At 41.0% G+C, this 27,047-nt stretch overlaps 1 protein-coding gene across 3 annotated transcripts in view; it reads left to right on the forward strand.

Moving 5' to 3' along the window:
* Positions 1–11,917: 11,917 nt before the first annotated feature.
* The window catches only part of ATF7IP (activating transcription factor 7 interacting protein), a 167,386-nt gene continuing 152,256 nt past the window's right edge, over positions 11,918–27,047 (forward strand). Inside the window, exons 1-2 of one of the 3 annotated variants that reach the window (XM_050953808.1) lie at positions 11,918–12,065; positions 12,321–12,359. The gene's annotated coding sequence lies outside the window, so the exon portion shown is untranslated. Of the gene's footprint in view, positions 12,066–12,320; positions 12,360–24,534; positions 24,675–27,047 lie in introns of those variants that run through there. The other 2 variants (XM_050953826.1, XM_050953836.1) reach the window with 2 other exon arrangements.

The following is a 27,047-nucleotide window of genomic DNA, read 5'->3' on the forward strand; positions in this document are numbered from 1 at the left end:
TTCAGATCATGATTTTGCATCCTTGCGATCCTGGCTAATAGCGATTGATCCTCCATAAATTTATCTAGTTCTTTTTTGAATCCTGGTATAGTCTTGGCCTTCACAACATCCTCTGGCAAAGAGTTCCACAGCTTGAGTGCATTGTGTGAAGAAATACTTCCTTTTGTTTGTTTTAAACCTGCTGCCTATTAATTTCATTTGGTGACCCCTAATTCTTGTGTTATGAGAAGAAGTAAATAACACTTCCTTATATACTTTCTCCACACCAATCATGATCTTGTAGATCTCTATCATATCCCCCCTTAATCATCTCTTTTCAAAGCTGAAAAGTCCCAGTCTTATTAATCTCTTCTCTCATTGAAACTATTCCACACCCCTAATCATTTTTGTTGCTCATTTCTGTACCTTTTCCAATTCCAATATGTATTTTTTGAGATGGAGTGACCACATCTGCACTCAGTATTCAAGATGTGGGTATACGATGGATTTATATAGAGGCAATACAATATTTTCTGTCTTATTCCTATCCCTTTCCTAATGATTCCCAATATTCTGTTGGTTTTCTTGATGGCCACTGCACATTGAGTGAATGTTTTCAGAGAGCTATCCTCAGTTACTCCAAGATCTTTCTTGAGTGGTACCAACTAATTTAGACCCCATCATTCTATATATATAGCTGGGATTATGTTTTCCAATGTGCATTACTTTACATTTATCAACACTGAATTTCATCTGCCAGTTTGTTGCCCAGTCACCCAGTTTTGTGAGATCCCTTTGTAACTCTCCACAGTCTTCTTTGGACTTAAATATTTTGAGTAGTTTTGTATTATCTGAAAATTTTGCCACCTCACTGTTTACCCATTTTTCCAGATTATTTATAAATATGTTGAACAGTACTGGTTCCAGTACAGACCCCTGGGAGACACCACTATTTACCTCACTCCATTCTGAAAACTGACCATTTATTCCTACCCTTTGATTCCTATCTTTTAACTAGTTACTGATCCATGAGAGGACCTTCACTCTTATCCCATGACAATTTATCAGTTCTTCTGTCTATGGGCTTCAATCAAGAAGAGCAGACTAAAGCTGTGCTCAGATGTAAAGAAAAAAGTCAGTGAAAATGGTAGAGACTATTACAAAGCTAACCGTAGAGAGGTCAATTTTACTTGTCTCCTGGTCATATCTGGATCCCAGCATGATGTTGATTTACATGAGATTTTGGGAAAGTATGAGTTCTCGGTGGTACCACAACTGATGTTTGAGTGTGATGGAAGGATGCATATCTGTCAAGCAAAAAACAAACTAATGCACATCTTGCATGGTCTTATGCCAGCAGAGCCCTTTCAAGATAGCAATCATAGATGGTATGGCTGAGATACAAGCTCTTGCCAAACCAGACACTGTTAACGCCTGCTGAGATTTGGTTTTATTATGAGTACGGGTACGATTCTGTCACAGAGGTCCTGGATTGTGTGACTTTCTGGGACCTCCAAGACTTCTTCTGGGACAGGGCTGGAGCAGCAGCAGCCTGCAGTCAGCCCCATGGCTACCTGAGCAGCAATCCCAGGGCTGCCGGAGCAGCTAACCAGTGGTCAGCCTAGGGCCACCCGAGCAGCGACTGGTGGACAACCCCAGGGCTGCCAGAGTAGCGGTCCCCAGGGCTGCGGGAACAGCTGGCTGGCAGTCAGCCCTGAGACAATGGATCAGCAATCCAGAGGCTATCAGAACAGTGGCTGGCTGCATTCCCTGGGACTGTCAGAGCAGCAACTGGCAGCCAGCCCCAGGGCCGCTGGAGCAGCGGGGGTCAGCCCCTGTCACAGGACTATCAGCCAGACTGGAGCAACTGCTGGAGGTCAGCCCTGGGCAGCGGTCTGACTGTTTGTCTGTCTCCCCCGGAGTATATTTAGTAAAAGTCAGGGACGGGTTGTGGCTTCTGTGAATTTTTGTTTATTGCCCATGACCTGTCCTTGACTTTTACTAAAAATACCCATGTCAGAATCTTAATTATGAGATTTCATGATGAGACTACAGAGATCTATGATGTCCATCTCATGTCTCACATGTATGCAGAGGAAACCATTATAAATATTATCAGAAAGAGATTTGATGGTATTGCACCTGTCCAATACAAAAATCATTGACTTCATGAACATCTCCAATGTCATAATGATGAAGCTACTTTCTCATACTTGCACACAGGATGACTTAAAATGGATACTTTGCAGGAAAAACACTCCAGGCATGAGAACTGTTTGAAGAATTTAATTGTCACATGGCATAATGAAGCTGCTACCTCACACTGTTCAGCAGAATTTCTTTGTAGTTCCCATGAGGAGGCTGACACTCACATGATCTTGCATGCCATCAGTGTCACAGAGAGAGGTGCTACTAAACTCCAGATTTTTGCACAACTCAAATGTTCTAGTGCTTTCTGTGGGATGCTACTCAAGACTTCCACAAGATTCTGGTTTTGTGTCTGCTGCTGAAGAACAGCACTGTATAGCCATCAGAGATGTGTTCCTGTCACTCGAACCATTAAAAGACACCACCATACCAGGTTTCCACACCAGGAAGTGATACTATTGGGAGGCTGGTTGGAAAGACCAAATTATTTTACTGGAAGATATTTGATTCAGCTGAGACAGTCACTGATGAGGTCATAAATGCACTGGAGATGATCATATGCTGAGTTTACCAGTTGAAGACCAACATTATGACACTTGCAAAACTACATTGGTGGATGTTTTCCAGGAATCAGACAAATGTAGAAAAATTGCCACTGACAAGGGGTGCATGTATACCTGCTAACAGCAAGAGTGCAAATTATCAAGCAATGGAATGACTCTGGGATGACTGAGTGCATCCAAAACTACACTCCTCTCTCGGGCCTGGATGGGTCTTGGAGGATGGACTGATCACACCAGTTACATGTGAAATACCATGCACTCTTGAATCAGTTCTTTAGCTAATCAAACGCTTGTGTGCAAAGTCTATATGCTCACCACACTGTAAATATTTGGCCAGCAGCCTGCCTTGTATGGAGATGCATGAGTGCTGCACAGATGAACATCTGTGTGACAATGTGTCTAGCAGTGGTGCCTTAGATGGAGACAACACTGATCATGACTTTAATGAATAATTATTTTCAGTCCCAAATGTCCAGGCTAACTTTCCTAGAATTACACTAAAGATCAATATATCCTTGTGTTAAAGTATAATTTTAAAAAGTGTTGATTTTTAAATAAATATATATCTACACAAGTGCTCTACGTTTGTCATGTTTGGTACTGTGTTCATGGGAGAAAGTGCTTTCAAATGATACCCAATTTGACCCATTCTGATGACACTGTATTATCAAAATTTATACCAACTAGGAGGGAGCTGGGAAGGAGCAGTGAGTCCTCCCTGCCACACTGCAGAGGGTGACACCACTGAAATTATGATTCTGTAAATTTTTATTAGTTAAGTGACACCTCCTTTACCTTTCTATTGGTAACTTGCCCATGGAATGAGATTTTATTACATTATGCTCTCAGACAAATAAGAAAAATGACATAAAAGTAGAATGGTTTCCATAGCATTGAGGCTCTCAAGGATGTCAGCTGCTTGATTAGGCCATACTAACTTAGTCATATCAAGGAACGCATGGGATGAAATAATCTGGTTTTTACTAAAGAGTCTTTCTTTTTAGCTAGTGAAGTTTTGTTTGCTGTTTAGAATGGACTTAATTTCAGTCTCGTTTTGGAAGACAAGTCACATTAATAGATTCCAGGTGGCTAATATGTCACACAGCTGTTACAATTAATTTTTCTTTCAAAGTTTGAACATCTTAGACTCTTTAGTGAAAGATTATGCACAAGCATTCTGAATGAAAAATAGGCCTACCAATATCTCAAGCATCTAAAGTACTAGGGTACTTTAATGTTGTAAATACGATCAAGGCTACACAGGTTTTAAAAAGTACTTTTGTAATAAGTTGTGGCAAACTGTTGTCTTCAGCACTGAATTTCCCAAACCGCACAGAATCATCTGTATCTTACTCTTACAGTACAAAACCCCTGTACCATTACACATCTTTCCTTGTTAATCAAAAATAGAATTAGGTCTAATTAACTGGTAACAAAATGAGATATAAGGCAGAATTCAAAGGATAGCAAAGCTGGTAGGGTGCTTAATGAACCAAAACACTTCTGCTCAGTCAACATACAGAGGTAGCATTAACACAGCACCTAGGCCAGGTCTACACTATTCAATTAGGTTGATGTGAGTCATCTTATATTGATCTATTTCTGCATATGTCTACGCTCAAATTTGTGTCTGGCTTAAGTAAGCTCCCTGTTATGGCAACACAGTAAAACCACCTCCCCAGATGGCATGGAACCACAGTCAATTTACTGAGGTCAATACAGTGCAAGTGGGGGCATTGTATGACTTGTGTCCTCCAGGAGCTCTAGTGTCCCACGATACCCCATCCCCTGCAACAGTGACTGCTCTGGTCACAACTGTAAACTCCACTGCCCCAGGGTCATGCAGACTGGAAGCCCCTTGTGTTAACGTTAAATCTAGCCAACAGGCTCAGGAACTTGATTTGGCATACAGTATCAGATCACCTGTAGAAGCAGTTTGTCAGTCCACCCACCTCCCTCTCGTGTATGATGTAAAAGAGACAGATGTGCATGCTTCAAAAACAGTTAAAGATTAAGGAATAAATAACCCAATGCAAATGTGGCTGCCCCCCAACTGGATGTGAAGCCCAGAGACCCATACAACCCTTAACCTTGGCTATATTTAAACTAAACAAAAGGAAAACACAAACTACCCCAATACTGTACTAAGTCAGAGGAAACAACTTCAGGTAAGACAAAACTGATGGTGATGTATCTCACTGTAGCATGAGAGCTTGGGATCTGAATCCTGGACCTCAAACCAAGCTTCGCAGCCAGACTTGGGCTATGGGAGGGAGGAGCACAGAAACATTGGTGAAGATCTACTGGAACTAGGATTGAAGATAAAGATGTCACTGGAATCAGAATATAGGTAGGTGTTACAGTTCATGAGTGATGTCGTCTTTGCTGGTGGTGTGGGTCCAGAGTCACTGAGGAGATCCTCGACATTTGCGCAAATCAGCGTAATAGCTGGCTGCTCTCTGATGGACAGCAAGAATGCTCAGGCACTCAGCCCTTTTTATAGGCTCAGTGGTGCGAACCTAGCAGTCTGAGCTGGTTCTAACTGCCTCCTAAGAGGCCATTGCTCTTTTCCCACCACTAGTTTGAAAAGATTCGAAAGTTCTGACAAAAAGGAGAAACAACAGGGAGTCTGAGTTGTCATTATGGCACAACAGTAGGTGGTAAGGTAATTCTATGGGCCTGTGGTGCCTGGGCACCAGGAATATTCCTGGCCCAAGGCCCGACTCCAGCAATGTTTGAGGCTGGGTCTCTCCCTCGGCCCTGCCTTCTGCCCCCTGGGTGCTCCCACCCACACATCCTCTGGGTGATTTAAAATGGCCTGGGGCCCCCATCCACCGTCAGTGGAGCTGGGCAGCTTCCTGCCCCCTCGCTCCACGTGGCTAATGGCCCCTCCCTGTGGCTCCTGGGCAGGGTGGGTCTGTCTACGTGCGCTGCTCGCGTCCCAAGTGCCCCTGCAGCCAATAGGAAGCTGTGGGGACAGTGCCTGGGGGGGGGGGCAGTGCACAAAGGCCCCCGCAGCCCGCCCTGCCTAGGAGCCCCAGGTAAGCGCCGCACCCCCCTACCCTCTCCCTGAGCCTGCACCCCCTCTGCTTTCCCACACATCCCCTCCTGCTCCCAAACTCCTTCCCAGAGCCTGCATCTCTCCCCTTCACACACATCCCCTCCAGCTCCTGCCCCCAAACTCCCTCCCAGAGCCTGCACCCAAACTCCATCCTAGAGTCTGCACCCCTCAGGCCCTTCTGCACCAGTCCAGAGCCTACACCCAGCACCCAAACTCCATCCCAGAGCCTGCATCCCAGACCCCCTCCCCCACACAAACTCCCAGAGCCCAACCTCTTGCCCCTTCTGCACCCAAACTCTCTCCCAGAGCTTTAGGCAGGTGTGGGGGCAGAGTTTGTGGGAGCAGGCTCTGGGCATTCTGGGCACCATCAAAATTTCTACAAACCTGCCACCCCTGCGCATGACACCATCTTGAATCATGGACTCTATTGATTTTTGTTCTATAATTAACTCATTTTATACTAATAATTATAGCAAACATTAATTCAAACAAACACTACCATTAACATAATTAAACATACATTTAGGGCAAAACTTCCCAAGACGTGCATATTTTTGAAATGCTTCCTGATTGCCCACCTTGGTGAGCACACTTATACACAACAGAAGAAAGATGCTAACTGCCCAACCAACCACACTAGACATGCTCCTGCCTGGAGTGGACAGGAGGTATTGGATCTTCTGGGCCTTAATCGAGGTCCCTTCCAGTCCTAGAGTCTATGAGTCTATGAGTCTATAAGGAAAAGAGATTGTGCAAGCATAGCTGTGGGCATCTATGGAAAGATTGTACAGAGGATGCAGAAAAAGAGGTATGACAGGCATGAATAGCAGTGCCATGTGAAAGTGAAGGAACTACACCAGGCATACTTACAAGACTAGAAATGGATCTGGTGCTGAGCTGCAGACCCCACCATTACCTCACAAACCACCATGGTACTACAGAGGAGCCCAAGACAGAGACCCCTGACACAAGCAATGAGGAGGTTGGAGCAGATGTGACGGGGTAGTCCAGCCATGTTATGAGCCATTATCTGTTTAGCCAGTCCTGCCAGCTGACCATCAACAAGCACAAGGAAGGGGAAGAGACTTGGGTAAGTGCATGTGTACATTTTTCCTTAAGTGTTTACATGTAAAAGGTGGTGCCCAGCCCATCCTCAAGTTAACAAGATACAGGTATAGACTTTTCATTGTTTTACATGTATGAGAAGAGGTAGCAGTACAACAAAGAGAGGTAGAGTTAGTATGTGCTTTTCATTCCCCTCTTGGTGGGAGGGAGAGGTGCATGTGTAGCAGTCTGTTTATATACATATCCCTTGTAGCCTTCTCAGAGAGCTCAGTGAAACTTTGATGGAGATACTCTGCAATCATCTCCTGGAGGTTTCTAGGGATGGCGGCCTTATTGCTTCCACGATGAGCTCGACTGGCATCATTGTAGTAAACAGGTTAATGGCATAAGGGCCCAGGGAGCTTCGGGATGCCAGTAGCAAATGTGCTCTTTGTACCTTTGTTACTCTCAGGAGTGAGATATCAGCTAAAAACATCACTGCCTGTGGAAAATGGTGCCAATATTCAGTGCCATTACACTGCATTCATACCCTTGGAATAAGGACCAAGACTTTATTTTTCATGCAACCAAAATTCCCTACCCCCAACTTCTCATTACACCCTGGTGGGCCATACAGACTGTGGATGGGGCTGGAGAGCAGTGCTGTGCAGATGCACTCCACAGCTGAAGTGTCTAGGAGGATTGGTCCTGATTTGAGCAGAGGGTTGGACTAGATGATCTCCTGAGGTCCCTTCCAACCCTAATAATCTATGATTCTATGATTTTTATGGGAATACGGGAAGGTTGTTTTGAAACTTATTTTTCTCTTTCCATTGTGACTGCTTTTATCAGCTGCTGCTGTTGCAGCCTTGAGGGATGCCACCTCCACAGAATGCCTGACCCTAATGAGGAAAAGAAAGAAAAAGAGTAGAGAGGAAATGTTCAGTGAGATCCTGCAAGTCAGTTGCTGCATCAGACCATGAACAAAGGGCCTGGATGGCCAACATGGCAGACAGCTTGGAAAATAAAAAAGCAGATAGGAGAAAGGCCCTGGAAATCCAGCAGGAAAAGGTGAAGGAGATGCTGCTTTTCCAATTTTAAAGTTCCATTCCATTATTATTAAACATTGATATTGCATTGCCTGTTTTTTGCACTATTTTTGCCAATCAAAATTCTATTTTTGGAGAATATTATCTTTATTAGTTCATGACATATTGCAGAATGCATAGTGGTACTCAAAGCACACAATATTTGTAAATGTGTAGCAGTACCACATAATTCATAGCTTCAGTAAAACACAAAATCTAATATTTATAAATGTATAGGACCAGCACATTTTTCAACATGCTACCTGCCTTAGAGTGTTACAAAAGATGTAAAGTTAATAGTACAGTTAAGTAAGCTATCCTGGTTTAAATCACCTCCAAGTCTAAGTCATTCTGGGTGGTAGTAGTGGTGGGGAGGGTTGGGCAAGAGCTCAAATTAACTGTGCAGTGAATGAAGACATACTCAAAGAGAAAATATGATATGATTTCTTAGTAGACATTTAGTACACACAAAACATTGTAAGTTGTATTTGAAATACTTATGAAATTTTAAGCAGTAAAACTATTAGCCTGTGCTAACTCCCCCCTCCCTTTGTTGCTGTTACATATATTTAAATGCAAGATTTCAACATAACATTTACAATTCTATACTTTACTACCCATATTCCTTTCTGATCTTCTTTCAGAGATTTCTCACTCTCTGTAGCATGGCCATAACATGAAGTCTGCATCATCTGGATTTTAAGAGCTCTTCACTCACCCTAGAGCATGACTAAGGTCGGTGTCCACTGTGGTCTCAACTGCCAGATTGGAATCTGTCAGCAGCAACCTCATGGCGCAATGAGTGGTCTGCAAAAGACTTATGGAATGGTTTCCTTGCCACTGATCCAACCATTCAACTGCCAGAATTTTACATGCCATGTCACCTTTGGACTTAGTTGAACAGGTTCCAAACTGTCCAAGGAATATGTGCAGCCAACTTCTATGCAGGGATTCTGTGCGATGACCCACTTAGTCACTGCGATCTCCATCAGTCAATGGTGCATGTTGTTGAGTGTCAACTGACTAGATTTCATGGTGGCCTTAGGGCTCTTCATTTTGCTGATGACGCTGCTGTTGAGTGGCTTGACAAGCACTTAGAAGGGATTGAAAAGAACTCAGAGGCTGTCATTTTTCACAATGCTTAAAAGCCTTGTCAGCAAACAAAAGTCTGGGGATCCTCACAGCTAGCAGCAATTCAGTCTTTGGGCTAATAATTGACTGATCTCTTCAGATGCTGATTAAATAAAGATCTATAGCCTGTATCCAAAGTGGCACAGGTGTTGGGATCAATGTATACAAGATATCCCTAGATATCATGAAGATATCTCTAGATGTCTATAAGGCTGTCTTTAGGGCACTATCCTTTCCCCATGGGCAAGAATTTACAAGTCTTTTCCTCACTACGTCTGCCCTGTTTTCACTTTAACTGGGACAAAATGTAGTGATGTTAACAAACCGCTTCTCACAGCAGATTTACTCAGCCTCAGGAAGCCTGGGGACAAAGTAAGCACTGAATGGGGGTGGGGAGGCAGGGGGAACCTAGTGAGCCTGGGAGCTGAAGTCTGAAGCCATGCGGCCAGGGACCAGAGTCCAAATCTCTATAGCTAGAACCTGCTGCCTGCCACCCCAGGGCTGAAGTCTGTCTGACCCCACTGCCTCTGGGAAGGCGGGGAACGCACTGGCTGCCTGCTTCTCCAGTGTTTGTGTTTCCAGAGGAGTGCAAGGCACAGTCCCTGCTGGGAATCCTAGGGGAGAGGCCACTGCTTTGTCTCCCCAGCCCCCAATCACTGCTGAGGAGGCTATGACCACAAGAGAAGCCCGCGGTGGCCCAGTTTAAAGCCATTAGAATAGATACATAGATGTTCTGCAGGCTGGGTACTCTCTAAGGACAGCATGTTCCCCTCCTAGCTCTCCCTCTGTCTATAAACCACAGTGGGTCACACAAGGTGGTACAGGTATGAGGATCCAGCTGTCACAGCAGATTCCTCTCTTAATCTTGTCTTACTCAGCCACTGAATCCATCAGGCTGTCTTTAACTACTACATTTAAAAAACCTCCCTCAGACTCCTTCCCCCAGAGCTCTGATTGTCTCAACTCTCAAATGTGAATGTGTGGAAACTGAAATAATGCTTTCCCTAAATGAAAACTTATTATACAGCTTCAGAAACTGCCATGTCCTATTTATGGATATTTTTAGACCTCTGTTGCCCTACCCTTTGCTCATAAACAAAGCCAGCTGATTCAACTAAAATCCACATGTCCTCCCTATGGCTTCTCTCCCTTGTGGAGGTGTATGTGTGTAAAATAAAAATAAAAATTTGATGCCATATTATAAAACATGTGGGTTATATAACCAAATAGATGTTGCTGCCCTGCCAAAGAACAGAATTTTGGTCAGTATATTTTGTATTTGACTGAGGACACAGATGTTAGTACTGTGTTTATAGCATAGCTACTCATTTAAATACCATTTCCACTCAAACTGGAAGGGGAACTTATTTTCTCTTACCCATAGTAAAACAGGCCATATTTCTGCATTGGTCCAGTATTGTATGTATTTGATAAGAAAAATATTAAATACTAAGAAAAACAGAAAACTTTAGTGATTGCAAAACATACTCTAGTTCACCATAGTAATGCTCAGCATATGTACAACATTTTACATTTCAAAAATCTGAATTAGGTACTGTTTTTTGTTTGATGGTAATATAACTTCAGACTTCTAATCATGTAAGTCAGGAAGGATCCCTAGTATTGGCAGAGTATGTAAAAGGCATCAAGATAGAGAGAGGGGGGATGGGATGTGTTAGGGAGAGGATAAATATACACACTCCAGATTGTAGTTTCTGCTTCAGGTTGCCAGTGATTTGCTATGTGACCTTGCAGAAATCACTTAATCTTGCTGCTGTTTGTTAGACAGTAACAATGTGCTCAGTGCTGTACAAGGCAGTAACTACAGACAGCTCCTGCCCTGAAGAGGCTAGAGTACATTTTCTGCTCTGTAAAATAGGATCAACAACTTACCTTGTCCCTAGGAATGTAGCTAGGAGAGCTACTATACTGTCTGTTGAGCATACTGCATGCTTCAAGAGGAAAGGGACAAGTGACTCTTTGGGGGCCACTGCTGCTCTGAGGGTATGGCTACACTTAGAGCTGTACAGCACTGCCGCGGGAGCGCTCCTGCAGCAGTGCTTTGAAGTGCGAGTGTGGTTGCGGCGCCAGCGCTGGGAGAGAGCTCTCCCAACGCTGCAGGTACTCCACCTCCCTGTGGGGATTAGCTTGCAGCGCTGGGAGCTGTGTTCCCAGTGCTGGGGCACTGTTTACACTGGTGCTTTACAGCGCTGTAACTTGCTGCGCTCAGGGGTGTGTTTTTTCACACCTGTGAGAAAGTTGCAGCGCTGTAAAGCAGAGTAGCCAAGCCCTGAGACACAGAACTAATGCTGCCTGCTCATGCTGGCAGAGCTGCTCTGCTCTTCTGCCCAACACCCCCCTTACCTCTGCCAGGCATAGCCCTGATGCCCACCCAACTCCATGCCCCCCACCTGACTCTAGCCCCCCCTCCTTCTGCCCACCTCAGCCTGACTCTGCACCCCCTCACCCCAACTCTGCAACCCAACTCTACACCCCTTTCCCTACCCACCCACAACTACAGCCCCCTGCCCCCACCCTTGATAGCCATGACACCTGCTGCCCCCCAAGACACTCCCCATAGCCCCCCAGGCAGGGGCACCTGTACCACAGCCCCAGAGCTGCAGTGGGGAATCCCTTTGCCAGGCAAGACTTGTCGCTACAATGAGCGGCCAAGCTCAACCCACGCCGCGTGCTGCCGCGTTCCACCTTAAATCCCGGCCAGAGCTTGCACTTCACCATCGGTAACCTTCCGCGGCCACCCGAGAGGGGGTGGAGCCACACGCTTATTTAAATAATACTGTGGCTGATTTGCATGCCACCAAGATGGCCGGCGTTCGGATTGGCCAGCTATGAAACAGCCCCCACGGCCGATCCCGCATAGGGGCGTGGCCAGTGATCAGAGGGCGGGGAAGTGGGGCTCATTTGCATAACGGCCCGGCGTGTGCAGTTGGGGGAAGGCGGCTGTATAGGGTTCTGGTTTTGAATCTGTGGCGGAAGCGGCGAGAGACGGGAGCGCGAGCGCTGAGGCTGTGGCGGGATTCACGGACACAGGTACAGCCCGGGCTGCGACACCGGGCTTGTTTTGTCCCGACAGCGGCAGCATTTTGTCGCGAACCCTGTCCCGCGCCGCGGTACCTGCGCAGCGCGCATGCGTCGGAGCAGCAGCGATGCAAACGGGTGTACTGCATGGGAGCACGTGACTGAGCTCCAGTGCAGCCTCCTCCGCGCATGCGCGTTTCTTTATCCTGCGCTGAGGTTGCTGGAGGTGGAGAGTGGGTAATAAGGGCGCTTCCTTCTTCCTCTCAGGTTCGGGATCTTCTCTGCAAGGGCTGTCGTGGGCCACAGGTAGGTGCCAGATGGGCGGGGCGTAGCGTAGCGTAGCTGGGGCTCAGCACTGACTCCCTGAGGACATCACCATTTGGGGAGCAACAAGCAGATGCCTCTGGCTCCTGCTGGGTGCAGGGGACTGGAAGCTGCTGCCACAGATTCCTGCCCTTGCCCTTATGCATGGGACCTCAGAAGAAGTTTTCCTGCACCTTGAGCTAAGAAGAGCGCTTGTGGGGAATAACCTGGGGGGATGACAATAATTAGTGAAGGTGGCTGTAGGAGGTCAGTGATGGGTCAAGATGAGCAAGGACTCAAAAGCAAGTGTTTCCAGGCTCATTTCTGATCTGGTAATATTATTATGCATGAAAGTGTTGATGCATTCATAAATGCCATAAACAAGGTCCTTGATGTCTTACTGATCTGTGAAGTGTCCAGGAGAAAACCATTCCTATTGTTAAACTCCTTAATACCTTAAATATGTGTTACCACAAATACGGCTTTTGAAAAGATTTTTGTAGCAGAGGTTAACTTACTAAAAATGAGGGCATTTCCACATTGAAATGGGAAAGTTGGCATAGCTATGCATTATTTAAGTTGCACCATAGCTGTTGTACAGTAGTTTAGGTGAACTGAACAAAGAACAGAATCTCTGCCTCAAGTTGCAGTGAGGCCCACATAGAACAAATGTGACACAGAACAAACTGCTGGGCAATAAAATTGAGCCATAGCCTTTGTACATAAAGCACAGGGTTCCAAGTTTTAGAATTAATCTTTTTAACTCATATGTCCAAAAATATGTTGTAATTTTGTACTTAGTGCATTTAGTTGAGACATGGCAAGCATGTTAAAAGTATTGCAGTTGTCTTAATTCTTTATTTCTTCTAGTTGGTATGTTTCTTCCCGATTACTTTTTTAGTGCCTGTCAGATATTCTAGTAAAGATATTGCTGCTGGCTCTGGTATTGCATAATATTTCATCCTATTGTACTGCTCATGTGACTTGTTTGATAACATTCTTCAAGTGTAAAAATGTAGGTTAAAATGGAGGAGGGGAACATAAACATTCCACACTTCAATGGTGGGGGAGAGTCTGTCAAGCTTAATATTGCTACCTTCATACAGCCCCAGACAAACAACGCTTGCGTGTCTAGACATCATAATTAAGTCTGTCCATAATTGTCAGTAATCAGACAATACATTAAAAGTAAATATATAATTGGTCAATTTCCTCAAGTAAATGTAAGTAAGCATAACATTTTTATGAACTATGTACTTTCAACTGAATTACTGCATACAACAGTAGTACAGTACAACTTCCCTTTGTTGACAAGATATTTTGAATTATTCCATAAATTCAAATACATCTTTGGTATCATATGTAAAATAACCTAACTGTTCCAAGTAAAACTTCCGCAGAAGTTAATACTTGATAGATATTTAGATTCTGCCAGGGAAGGTTGGAGAACGTAGTTAATAATACTTGCTTAAATTTCGCTGGTCTCAATGAGATATAGCGCCAGCTAAATAAATAAATTAAATATAGAATTGATCAGAATGTAAGCAATAAGCATTACTTTATCTAATCCAAGAATTTCTAGTATGTGGTCCTATGTGTGTATGAAAAGAGCATCAGATTGAGGAGCAGGAATTCTCTAGTTCTAAATTCAGTTCTGCTACTTGCTGTGTGATCCTGGGTACGTAATGTAACTTCTATCAGTTTACCCATTTTACAGATGGGAATGATAATAGTTTACAAGGACATTGTAAGGATTTGTTTGTTGACATTTGGATAGTGCTTTACACAGTTATTTAAGTGTCACAATTTTTTTTTTTTAAATCTTGCTGGTCATGGCAATATTTTTCACATTTGAAAACCTTATGATTCTTATACGTGTTGTAAATAGCAAATCTTTTTTTATGTACTCATGGATCAGGAAAATGGTATCACATGTTACTCCTTTGGAATTGCAACTAGTTTGTCATAGACACGCACTAATATTAATACTGTATACAGAAACATCATTGTATGTGTGTGTTGATACAGTCATTACAAATAAGTCAGTCTTGTTTTGTTTTATAAAGTTGGGAGACCTTGAAGCTCAGACCAAATTGCGCTTATCTGTGTTTTTTGCAAAGAAGAATTAACGCTTTAATAGAAACTCATTTGCTTTAAACAGTGTAACAAATATGTTGTTTAAAGGGGACTAGCTAGAGATACTGAAGAAGTCCCTATTGTGATATTTTGAACTGTTTCATGTGTTGCTGTGAACACTAATTTAACATGGGTCTCTTGAATTATAAAGGACATTGGCTTTCAAACTTTTCATTTCGCAGACCACAGGTTGACAACCACTGTTTAATGGGAACAACAGCCTTTTGTGGACCCCTTAGACATTGTCTGCTGATCCCTGTGAGTCTGCAGACTACAGGCTGAAAACCACTGCCATGGGGGAAAACCTCATCAGAAGTTATGCTATTTGGACTCTTAGTTTGTCATATCTGAACCATCTAAATGGTTTTCATTGAAATATTAGTCCTATAGACTTGCACACATCCAATCATTTGTGGCTGCCACATTTAATCTTCAGTGTTTGCCAATTCCTTCTGCTATTAAGTTGTGTCCATTTCACATACTTAGATATTAAACATCAACTGCAGTGCATTAATTTCCCTGGTGGAAGGCCCTCTTTGTAATGTTTCCAGCCACCAAAAGCTTGGAAGTACTCGCTCACACTGATATGTCTGTTTCCCGCTTGGTATGGGGTGATGCTACTAGCCAAGTGTTCCGGCTGGCTGTTTTCATTTTTAGGATTAAAATTGTTGAAGAAACTTAAAAAAAAAAAAAAAAAAAGGGCAGGGGGGAGTAGGGGGGAATAAATTTATTTCTTAGTTCATCAGAGCTGCTGTAATTTAAACATGTAAAACAAAACAAACTTTGAAAATGTTATTTTCACTAATAATTGTATTTGAGAAAAAAGATTTAAAAAAATTGAATAGTCTTTTCAATATGGTATCTTTTCTTTAAAATGTTTTTCCGTCTGTTACAAAGAAGTATAGGCTAATCTAAAACAAAGAGCAGTTGTTATACAACATGCTAAATCTGTTTTTTTCATTTTTTTTTCATTTTTTAAAAATATACTTAACCATTTCCCAAGGCCAGTTTTTTCTATATGAAAAGTTAGTAATTAAGTTTACTACTGTGCTTACTAATCAGTAGGAACTGCTATGCCAAATGTCTTAAGGATATTTACACTATGAAACTTAATAAGGAATATATGTACAAAAAAAGTACCATGCCAATAATTCACTATTATTGAAAATAGTTTGTGGTTTTAATACAATTTCTCCATTTGTCACTCACCTAATAATTCTGTTTCGTCCTCCAGTCTTGTGTTTATAAAATCATTTTGTTGTTGTTGAAGTTACTATGATGTCACAAATTCAATATTACAACTTCCCTAAAAATCTAAAAAGAGAAAATGAGCTGTGAGATTGGAAAAAACAGGTTTTTTCTATTTAAAAAAAAAAATTGGTGAAAGTGGCGAAGGGGAGAATATTTGTAAAAGGTATTATTGGATCTAACATTTTGAAAAACCTTGCTGGTAATAAAGCTTTTATGTGCTCATTTAAACAGCTGCCACCTCCTATGTCAGAGGGGGTTGTAGTGCATTGATGAGGAAAGTTTTTACCTTAGTCTTTTTTTATTTGTAGTCTGTAGAAGATGAATGTGTTATAAATATCCAAATATATATAATTAGGACTCTGTGTGTGACAGTGGATTTTTCCATGCCTCTTTGAACTTGGCATCCTCTTGTGAGGCTGCCTACCAGCTTTTCTCAATTTACACAGCAATTGATAGTACATTAGGTATTTAGCACAAGTGAAATTATTATTTATATATATATTGCAGTAATACCTAAGAGCTTCATAAGAATGGCTATACTGGGGTCAAATCAATGGTCCATCTAGCCCAGCGTGCTGTGTTCTGACAGTGGCCAATGCCAGGTGCTTCAGAGGGAATGAACAGAACAGGCAATCATCAAGTGATCCACCCTCAGCTTCTGACAAGCAGAGGCTGGGGGAAACTCAGAGCATAGCGTTGTGTCCCTGCCTATCCTAGCTAACAGCCATTGATGGACCTATCCTGCATGAACTTATCTAGTTTTTTTGAACCCTGTTATAGTTTTGGCCTTCACAGCATCCTCTGATCTATAGTTTGATTGCGTGTTGTGTAAAGATATTTTTCCTTTTGTTTGTTTTAAACCTGCTGCATATTAATTTAATTGGGTGACTCCTATTTCTTGTGTTACGTGAAAAAGTAAATAATATTTTCTTACTCCCTTTTTCCCCACAAGTGGAGATTTTATAGAGCTCTGTCATATCTCCCTTTAGTTATCTCTTTTCCAAGCTGAAAAGTTAGTCTTTTTAATCTCGCCTCATACGGGAGCTGTTCTATACCCCAATCATTTTTGTTGCTCTTCTCTGTACCTTTTTTCCAATACGTCTTTTTAGAGCTGGAGGGACTAGATCCGCACACAGTATTCAAGTTGTGGCATACCATGGATTTTGATAGAGGCATTATAGTTTCTGTCTTATCTGTCCCATTCCTAACATTGTTAGCATTTTTGACTGCCGCAGCACATTGAGTGGATGTTTTCAGGGAACTTTCCATGACTCCAGGGTCTCTTTCTTGAATGCTAACCACTAATTTAGAACATGTTTTGTATGTGTAGTTGGGATTATGTTTTGAAATGTGCAATACTTTGCATTTGTCAGCACTGAATTTCATCTGCCATTTTGTTGCCCAGTCATCCATCTTCAGTCTTGGATGCTGTGCAAGGCACTGTACAAACAGGCAACTAAAAGGCTATCCCTACCCCAGGAAGTTTACAATCTGAGTATAAGAAATGGTGTCCACTCTGTAGCAGGAGTATATCTTCCAAAGCAATGGTCCAAAACACTTCTGCTTTGTGAAAGCCACCTTGCCTGAGAGCGTATTTAATCCCCTTGTAGCTCATAGTTTTCCTTGGCACCATTAAAGAGAAACATATGGTAGTTAAGTGCCTGAAGTTTGCATGTAGTCATTGTTGGGCAACTAATGGAGGGTTTTATCTTTTAAATAACTGTTCAGATTTGAATTGGCTGACATGACACTTCATGACTGAAATTTCTGATAGTTCAATTTTCCTGTGATTATTGAAGCATGGTAGTTAACCCACATGGAGACCATTGTGAAATGTGGGCCTTGGTTCTTTTTTCAATTACAAAGAACTACTGTTTGCGCACAGCCAACTCCATGTGTCTACTTGATAGACTTTACGTTGTGCTATGATCCCAATATGCAGGTGGATATATTGAACTTTCTTGCAAGCCTTGATGTGACCATGTTTGAATGTCTGCAAATGTCTTAGTTTTTCTTTTCTGACAATGGAAGCAGGGAAATTTAAAAGTTTGGCCTTAAATAAAATCTCTTACTTTCTGGAAGCATTGGAACATTGTTTTATATTCTCTAGAAATGGTTCAACTTCAGTCTTCATAAACTGATCATGAAATGATGCACTGATACAAAGATGTGTTGCAGAGAATGCATAAACACTTGGTTTTTAAATGACAAAAATAGAAGTAGATCAAGAAGCATGACAGAGGCAATTCACTAGCTTTCTAAAGTGCAAGTGTGACTGTAATATTTCTGAGAGGGCCTCAAAATCCTAACACCAATATTTGTACTTCAAAACGTAAACTCATGAACATCTCTAGTATGTTACAAAGTCGCCTCCTCACCAAAAAATGTACAGTCCATCTTGGCTCTTTTTTAGTGTAGTAGTATGGTTGTAGCATCCTAAACAGAAATTAAGAGTCTGAACTTCAGCAATGTAATATTTTAGTCTCCTTAATTCATAATATGTACAAGTATATCATTTTATAAGGTTCAAAAAGTATCTCATAAGATAATACGTGTGTTAATGAACAGAATGCTAGTAATTAGTAAAACTACTGTAAGTATTTTTTCTAAATATCCAGAGTATTTGCTTCTAGCTGTTGAAAGACAAAGTGCAAAACTAGTGTGTGACGAATACAATTGATATCCTATTTGAAAACTTTGCTATTGTACTAGAGAATATAACTTTTAAAAGATGCTTGATTCTAGTGCACGCACTCTTGCTTTGTCACTTGTTTAGCACCACTGAAGTGCTGATTGTTTTTTTTTGTTTGTTTTTGTTTTGAATGAGTTGTTTTTAAAATTGTAATTATGTATTTGAAAGCCATTGACTCAGTTTTTTAAAAATACTGATTACTTTGATCTTCTGTCTGGACCACATGTATTTGTTAGTAAGTATTAAACACAAATATTAGGTGTTAAATATGGAATTGCGGAAAAATCCAGAAACTATTATTTCCTTGGTTCATATTAGTGTTAGTCTCCTTTACATTAATTTATGTTTAATAAAGTAGGTCTTAAATATATACCAGTGTCCTGTCCAGCTGTGAAATGTTTTATTTTGAGTCATACATTCTGTAAATTAATAGAAAGATGCCAGTGAGTTACATCAACTATTGTGTCTTCCAGGCACAAATATATACGGTCATATGAAAGTTTAATAAATTAGTTGGCTAAATATGAGTACATTCCTTCTGAATGTGTTTTTTTGTACTCAGGCCAATTTGATATACTTATCTTTTGTTAACACTGAGAAGTGAACATAGCTAACCTGCTGTAAATGTACTGGGATTTGAAAAGCAGAAACCATGTTTCCTTTTTTAGATGCATGTTGAGAAAAGGATTTCAATAAATTGATACTTCATTTTTATTAAATGAAGTAAAGATTTTACAACTGTAGTCATTCCGGACTGTTTCAGTTAACTGCAAGTAGACTGTATAATGCAAAGCTCAGTCATTTTGTCAGTAGGGTGGCCATTTTGTGCTGTTCTCCATTACACAACACTGCAAGGAGCCATTTTATGCTACAGCAATCTAGAATTTTTATAAAATGTGTATACTTACACAAACATGTATATTCAGTTTGAGACCATACACAGAAAAGTTGGTTAAAGCTGAAATTGCATCTTTAGCTATTTTAATTAAGTATTGAAGCACAGTTGAATAATAATAGTGTCTCCACTTATCCATCATAGATATTAACGGATTAAGTATTGCAACACACATGCATTCTCACCATATCAAAAAACAAACTACCTTCCTTGTTCCCAGTTAGAATTGTGTGATCTGCAATGCTTAGGTGCATCAGGGTGATATAATGGGATGCAAACACAGATCAGACTCTGATTTTTGTGGGTTTAACAAAGCCATTTTCATCTTGGATTATTTTGCATTAGTTTTCCCGTGTGTGTTGCCTGTAAATTCTCATCTTATGATATGAGAATTCAGGCATGTTATTTTTACTTAGATTTAATGGATGGGATGGCTTTTGTAGACCTGTATTAAAAATGTATTCTGATTTGATAGACTGAGCCTATAGGAACTAAGTCTGATTTTTCCAGATGCATAGCAGAGTCAAAAATCTTTGAGAGATTCACATTTTTAAAAGAAGGCAAGTGTGCAACAACTAATTTTGAAACTAAATAACTGGGTATCTTTTTATATTTGTGTCAGTGTTCATATTATGAATTAATATCCTACTCAAGGGGGAGGGCAAGAGGAAGGGGAGAACTAGAGCAGGGGTTCCCAGACTTGGTTCGCGACTTGTTCAGAGTAAGCCCCTGGCGGGCCGCAAGACTCTTTGTTTACCTGAGCGTCCACAGGTATGGCCGCTTGCAGCTCCCAGTGGCTGCGGTTCGCTATTCCTGGCCAGTGGGAGCTGTGGGCAGCGGTCGTACCTGCAGACACTCAGGTAAACAGAAGCGTCTTCTGGCCCGCCAGGGGCTTTACCCTGAACAAGCCACGAACCACGTTTTTGGGAACCCCTGAGCTAGAGGGATGTAGGTGTGTAGGAGAATTTGGGGTACAGGAAGGAGAAACTAGGGTCTGCACTTTGGCTGCTTTGTACTGCTCTGGTGACGCAAAACAACTGTTAACCCAGTTTAACTGGTTAATATTCTGTGGCTATGTTTTGCTGTTCCAGAATCGCATAAATCAGACAGAGCAGAGCATCTGCCCCTTAAAGTTAACATTTTAAAAATGACATAAGGCTTATACTACGTATCTTCAGATCATTAGATTAAACTGATTTTTAAAGATGGATTTTCTCCCTCCACCCCATGAACAGTAAACATGAAACTCAAGGTGAATGCGACTATGTGATATTTCTAATCTGTGACTATAAATGCTGAAATACTGTAATAATCATATGATTATTGCTTGGGTCACTACCGGACAGAGTTAAGGTTATTTGGGTGCCTTAACTCTATATTTTTGGACTAAAACTTAACTTTTAACTCTGAATTTCCTGGGTTTGTAATGCTTGAGTTTTGGGAAAATTACAACATTCCTGTATTCTTCTTTACACTTAACTACTGATAGGGACTCTCAACAGTAACTCCATCTTAATATAGTTTTTTTTCTGAGAATATGAAAATGAAATTTTCTCACTTTGACCATGGCCACACTCGGAAAAGGAGTGGTGTTTAAAGTCAGTTAATGTGCATGTCTTAATTACCATTTTTAATCCACCATTTTTTGCACTTACTCTGGACAAAGCCATGTTTAAAAGCATGTGTAAGGATCCAGGAATTGGAACCCAGGTCTGGAGAGCCTGGGACAGCTGTATTCCCACAATGCCACTAGAAGGCCATGCAAAGGCACAGCCAGGGAGCACTATGGCTAGCAGGCACCTCAGGAAGTACCGCCCAAGAAACCCAGAGTGACAGTACCCTGTAGTTCTCTTGATTGGCTAAGCACCTTTTTAACTTTAGAGGTTTCCCCGGGAAGTTGTCTGGGCAGCCACATAGATTTTGGCCTGCTGATGTGCCAGACTTGCTTGATCTCATGGTCTCCAGTTTCCGACTCCAGCCTAACCTTGACTCCGACTACTGCCTCTCGATCCTAGCCTGGTACTGCCTCTGATCTCCAGTCTCTCACCTTGACTCTTCCTTGTGGAAACTGGCTCTTGCAGTTCCTTCAACTCCTGCCTGGTGACTACTGTACCTGATGGGCAGACCTCAGCCCAGCTGTGACTGCTAGCCCAGACCACCCTTGCCCCGGTCCCTTACAAAGGCCCGGTCCACACTACACAGTTAAATCGATTTAAACAGCATTAAATTGATTTAACTCTGTACCCGTCCACACTACAAGGCACTTTAAATCGATTTTAAGGGCTCTTAAAATCGATTTCTGAACTCCTCCCCAACGAGAGGAGTAACGCTAAAATCGATATTACTATATCGATTTAGGGTTAGTGTGGACAGAAATCAAAGTAATTGGTCTCATTCCTTTAATGAGGCTACCCAGAGTGCACCGCTCCGGAAATCGATGGTAGCCTAGGACTATGGACGCACACCACCGAATTAATGTGCCCTAGTGTGGACGTATAAAATCGATTTTATAATATTGGTTTTATAAAACCGGTTTTAGTAATTTCGATTTTGTGCCGTATGGAGACGTAGCCAAAGTGTTAGCTAAGTTAACATGCTTTGAAATACTACTCATTTTCTTAATGACATGGCCTGTGTCTGTTTAGCTGGATTTATTGAGTTCTGTGACTTAAATATCTTGCTGAATTCTGGTCTAATCATGTACATAACTTTAAGTACATCAATAGGCAATTGGACTTTACTGTGGCTAGACATGATTAACGTTATGCATGTTCTTTGAATCAGGGCCTTTGTATAATATTTTAATCGTGTTAGCTGTATTACTTCTGCTGTGCTAACAGAGTGAGATGGATTATATTTCTTCTTGAGAAATATTTCTTGAGTTGTAATTACAGAGCCAAACAGTTACACCTGTTCAAACTTATTGAACCCATTAAGGTTTCACAGATTTCATTGAGTGGGCATAATTTAAAGACCTTGGTATTGCTTAGGTGAAATGTCATAATTTGGAACCTTTAATGCTGGTGACTGAGTGAGATGGAAGCAACCTAGCTTGACTCCCAGATACAAAGTTGAATTTGTAAGGTTTATGTTTAGAAGAGCACATTTGATCTTGAAATCTTTGAGAACACAGTAAACATGGAACCCTATTTCAGGTTGTGTTTCAAAGCAGAAGTGCATACTTAAAGGGTGTGTGTAATCTGAATAAAATAAAATCTTAATGTTGGGGTCTGAAACTTCTCTCAGTGCTCTCTGTGTCTGTAAACAGAAGGGTCATAATAAATGTTGACACTTGGCTATACTGATACGAATAGGCAATCATTCAAAATGCTGATTGTTTTCTGTTTACAAACTACTGTAATGTCGGTTAGAATTGCAGGCGACTATTAGTGGGGAGAAGGTTTGAGTATTTGCATGGAATTAATTCAGTCTCTCTTGTTTGAACAAATTTGTTTTCCAGGATTCTTGTTTTCTGTTAGGTACAGAGTTACAAACATATTTGTAGTTATCCTCTAATCGTGTACAATCTAATCAAAGCTGCTAACTGAACTAGGTTGACTCAGTTATTCATATATGTATGTATATTTTTATTGCATTGCAAGCCATGCCACTGTGCATTTTCCTTTTACTCTTGTTTTAACAATATAGCCTAGCTCAACATTCTGAGTCAGTACCAAATACTAATTTTGGTGCTGATGAGCACAGCAGGCATCTGTTGCTGGAATGATTAACTAATTCTGAAGTCACCAGCTATCACGGGCTGCAGAAACATCCAGAATGTGTCATACATGATCTCATTTCAGAAAGGTTTGCAAAAGAGATAATGAGCTTTATGATCTTCCAAAAAGAATCCCAGCATGCATTATTTGTGGTGGATGATAGAAAAAATGTTGTTGTTTTTTTCTTTTCCTCAAGATGAAACCCCATAATGAAAACTGTTAATGGCAATACTATTATTTGTATGGCTGTTGTTGCAGGTGTCTGCATAATGGAGTGACGTTATTAGGGAGGAACTCTTGTAGGAACAACGGGTACGGCTAGACTACCCGCCGTACCAGCGGGTAGCGATCGATTTCTCGGGAATCGATATATTGCGTCTCACCTAGACGTGATATATCGATCCCCGAAAGCGCTCCCGTCGACTCCGGAACTCCACCAGCCCAAACAGCGGTAGCAGAGTTGACGGGGAGCTCCAGACATCGATCCCACACTGTGAGGACGACGGGTAAATCGATCTAAGAATCTTCACGTAGCTGAAGTTGCGTATCTTAGATCGATTTCCCCCCCCCTTCCCCCTCCAGTGTAGACCAGCCCTGAGTCTTTCCTGGCTGGTAGTCCAAGTGATTGTGATTTGTAAGTGGCCTTTAACATGTTATAGGTTCTCCTTTAATTCTAGTTCTGTTGAAATACTTTATAAAGTATTTCCCTTTTTTAAGGGTACATCACTGTAGTTTGTCTCCCCCCAAGAACTGCTTCATATGGAGGGGAGCCTATTGGAATCCTTCCTGCAAATCATTCCACCTGGAAAGGTGTTACACCTTTATATCCTATTTTTGACACCACAAAAAATTTCCTGGCTTTATATATTAGTTTGGTACTTAATTTCTTGCAAAGATTTTAGGTGCCTGATGTGTGGAGTTTTCAAAAAGTGCTCTTCTGGTTAAATTTTTGGTTTACAGAATGAACTTCCGGTTTCAAATGTGGTAACTGTTGTACCGTGTAGATAGTTTCCCCAAATATTTCTGTAATGTTGTGTGATGATAATATGGCATAAAAGCTATAATGGCCTGGAGCAGATTTCCATTCCTTTTTTTTTTTTTTTTAAAGGATTGAAAGGAGGCTCCTTTTGAAGAGTATTCCCTAATGTCTGTCAGCTCTGTGCATGATTTGGCTCTATTTTTGTAGCTTTTAATATGTGGCATGGACTTAGAGCTGTCTGGAATCAGGAAGGATTTGGAGTACGTAATATATATCCTGAGCCACAGACTGGTTCACAGACATAACAAGACTGTCTTCATGTCTCACGTTTTCTTCTTTATATCACTTGTACTCTGAGAAGCTGCAGTTGTTTTGCAGCATGTGCATTAACCATTATTTCCCCCCCTGTGCCTGTACTATTTCTTGCCATGTGGTAAAGAGGGAGGTGCTTTGCTACATAAATGTTTTATCTACTGCTGAGTGGTCACTGTGTGGCTTACCTTGAGTGCAGCCATTTTAAACACATTTTCAGTTCAGATGAGACAGTACAGTCTCAAAATGGCTGACGAAGTATTCTTTGCAGCAGTTTAGTCTGACTGTATGCAAATAAGCAAGTCTGCTGGAGTCACATGCTTCAGATTTAGAGGTAAGAAACAGTTCTGCTTTTCTGAGAAACCCATTTCAAGATATATTTACAACTTTGATGTTTTGGGGGGAACTAGCTCTGAGTTGTGTAGGTGTATTTTTTTTTCCTTCCCCCGCTTAGTTTCTTTGAGCAGGAAATCAATGCATACTTCAAGAGTTAGGTTAAATATAAATAGTACTTCACAAGCATTGTGGGGGTGGGACTGGTGAGGTCAAAGGTCATATCACTGCAGATGTATTAAACTGATTGTTTACCAACACCCAGGCCAAATCTCCCACACTTTTGCTGGCCTTCCCCGGTGAACTTAAAAAATTATGTAGCATATATGTATAAAAACCCAAATAAAAATAACTCCCATGGAAATTTTGTGAAATCAGAATATTCGATCAGCAGTGCATTCAGTAACCATATTATTTACAATATGTGTTTTTTCTTCTCCTGAAATACGCAAGACATTCAAAACTTAAAATGTCCGCATAATACGCGGCTAGCAGTGTGTTATTAAACAGTGAGTATTTTTTGGTAGTAACTATTTGTAATTCTAAGACAGTAACTACAGTATGAAACCACAAGAACACTGGAAATGAAAGTTAAAGATATACATTCCTATTTTTGTTTGGTATATTTTCATTCAACTCTGAATTTAGAAGGGTTAATAGTTTCCCATGGCCTAGCATTCTCTTCTCTGTTTGACTAGATATAGACTATTTAATGAATCTAAGTGCCCTGGAGCAGGAGGTAAGGGATAAGTGGCTATATATACGCACAAGTAGAGCACTCCTTTTTCTATTGTTTTTAAAAAGGCATTTTTCCACTACACAGGCATCATCCTCTTCCTCACCTTAAATTTTCTAGCACTGGCAAGTACTGACAGTAGCTATCTTAAATTCAGCGTTTATTTTTTTTTTAATAAAAAGCATTTGGTAATAGGAATAGCATCTTGACATCCTCAAGCAGCAGATCAGAACCTCTCTCCTACCCACCCTCCAAAAAAGGAAAATTGATCAGGACAGACACCAAACAATTTCCTAATCTGAAGCTGATACTACATTAATTATTTTTTTTGTGAAGTCTTTTTAAAAATATTAAAATTCTGGGAAGGGACTTCTTTATCTATGAATTTAATTTTGTCTGCCAGCATACATCCTATAACTAATAAATGAAATATGCCCTGTGTGATTTTTAAAAAAAATCTATAAATGCTTGCTTATACATACTGATTTTCTAATGGTTCTTTTGGGTTTATGAGAATAGGTTCAGAATAGTGCGGAGGGTGGGTCTCCTGAAAACTAGGTGTGCATCTTTATTATGTGTTTATGATAAAGGTAGATAAAAGTTTTTTAATAAAATATGAGAATTTGAATGTAATATGGTCACTTGTGTTGAATAAATCTTTCGGTAATTAAATGCATGCATTGATCACAGTGTGTGTGTGTGTGGAGGGGAGAACTTTCAGAGAAATAAAGGCCTATCATATGGGGAGATTGTTTACTATATTCAGGAAATGGAACTGACACAGTTAATATTCCTGGTACTGTGGTGGTGGTGTTATTTATTTATTAATACTGCCTTAGTTTTATTCATTGGCCTTGACTGTTTCAGTTGTTTTCAGTGGTATTTATTGGTTGACTAGCCAGAATAGTTAAGGTATTAAATGCTTTGGGATTCTTTCCAGAATTCTTACTCATAAATGTCTGAATTTTTCCATCACTCCATTTATTTCCCCAAAAATATGATTTTTCTTTTGTATATTCATCAAATTTAGTATTTAGTTACCTTCCCTCTTGCCGTAAGCCAGTGGGATTCCTTCTTTCCCATCCTTCACACAGGTGCATTTCTGGTTTTCTTCAAAATGTGCAGATCAGTCATTTTGGCCCAGCAGAATCTTTTTTAAAAGCCTCTCTCCTGAGGTTTCTGTGTTTTTTAAGGTAGTGTGATTGCATTACTGATTAATCCAAATGCTAATGCCCGATATTGTCCAAATCAAAGGGAGAAAATTTTATCATATCTCTCAGCATATCTTTAAATTGAAATAATACTCTATTTTGCAATAACTGGTGGAGATTATGATTTTAGGTACAAAAATCTCCCTAGCAGCTGCCAGCTAGTGCAGACAGGAAGGGGAGGAGTTCTGAAGGATTTTATTTTGTAAAATTCTCAGAAAATTCTAATTTAATTATCAAGTCTGCTGTACCTGTTCTGTTTCTGATTGATGTTAACCCTTGCTGTGCTATGTTCCATTGTGAGTGCAGACAATGGATGAGTATAGTAGTGCCTTTCTACAGATATACTGAGGTGAGTGATTCTGTGTGCTTGCGCGCTCTCTCTCTCTCTCTCTCTCTCTCTCTCTCTGTCTCTTGTTGTTGTTCATAA

Source organism: Gopherus flavomarginatus, chromosome 1 (assembly GCF_025201925.1).
Source record: "Gopherus flavomarginatus isolate rGopFla2 chromosome 1, rGopFla2.mat.asm, whole genome shotgun sequence".
Lineage (NCBI taxonomy): Eukaryota > Metazoa > Chordata > Testudines > Testudinidae > Gopherus > Gopherus flavomarginatus.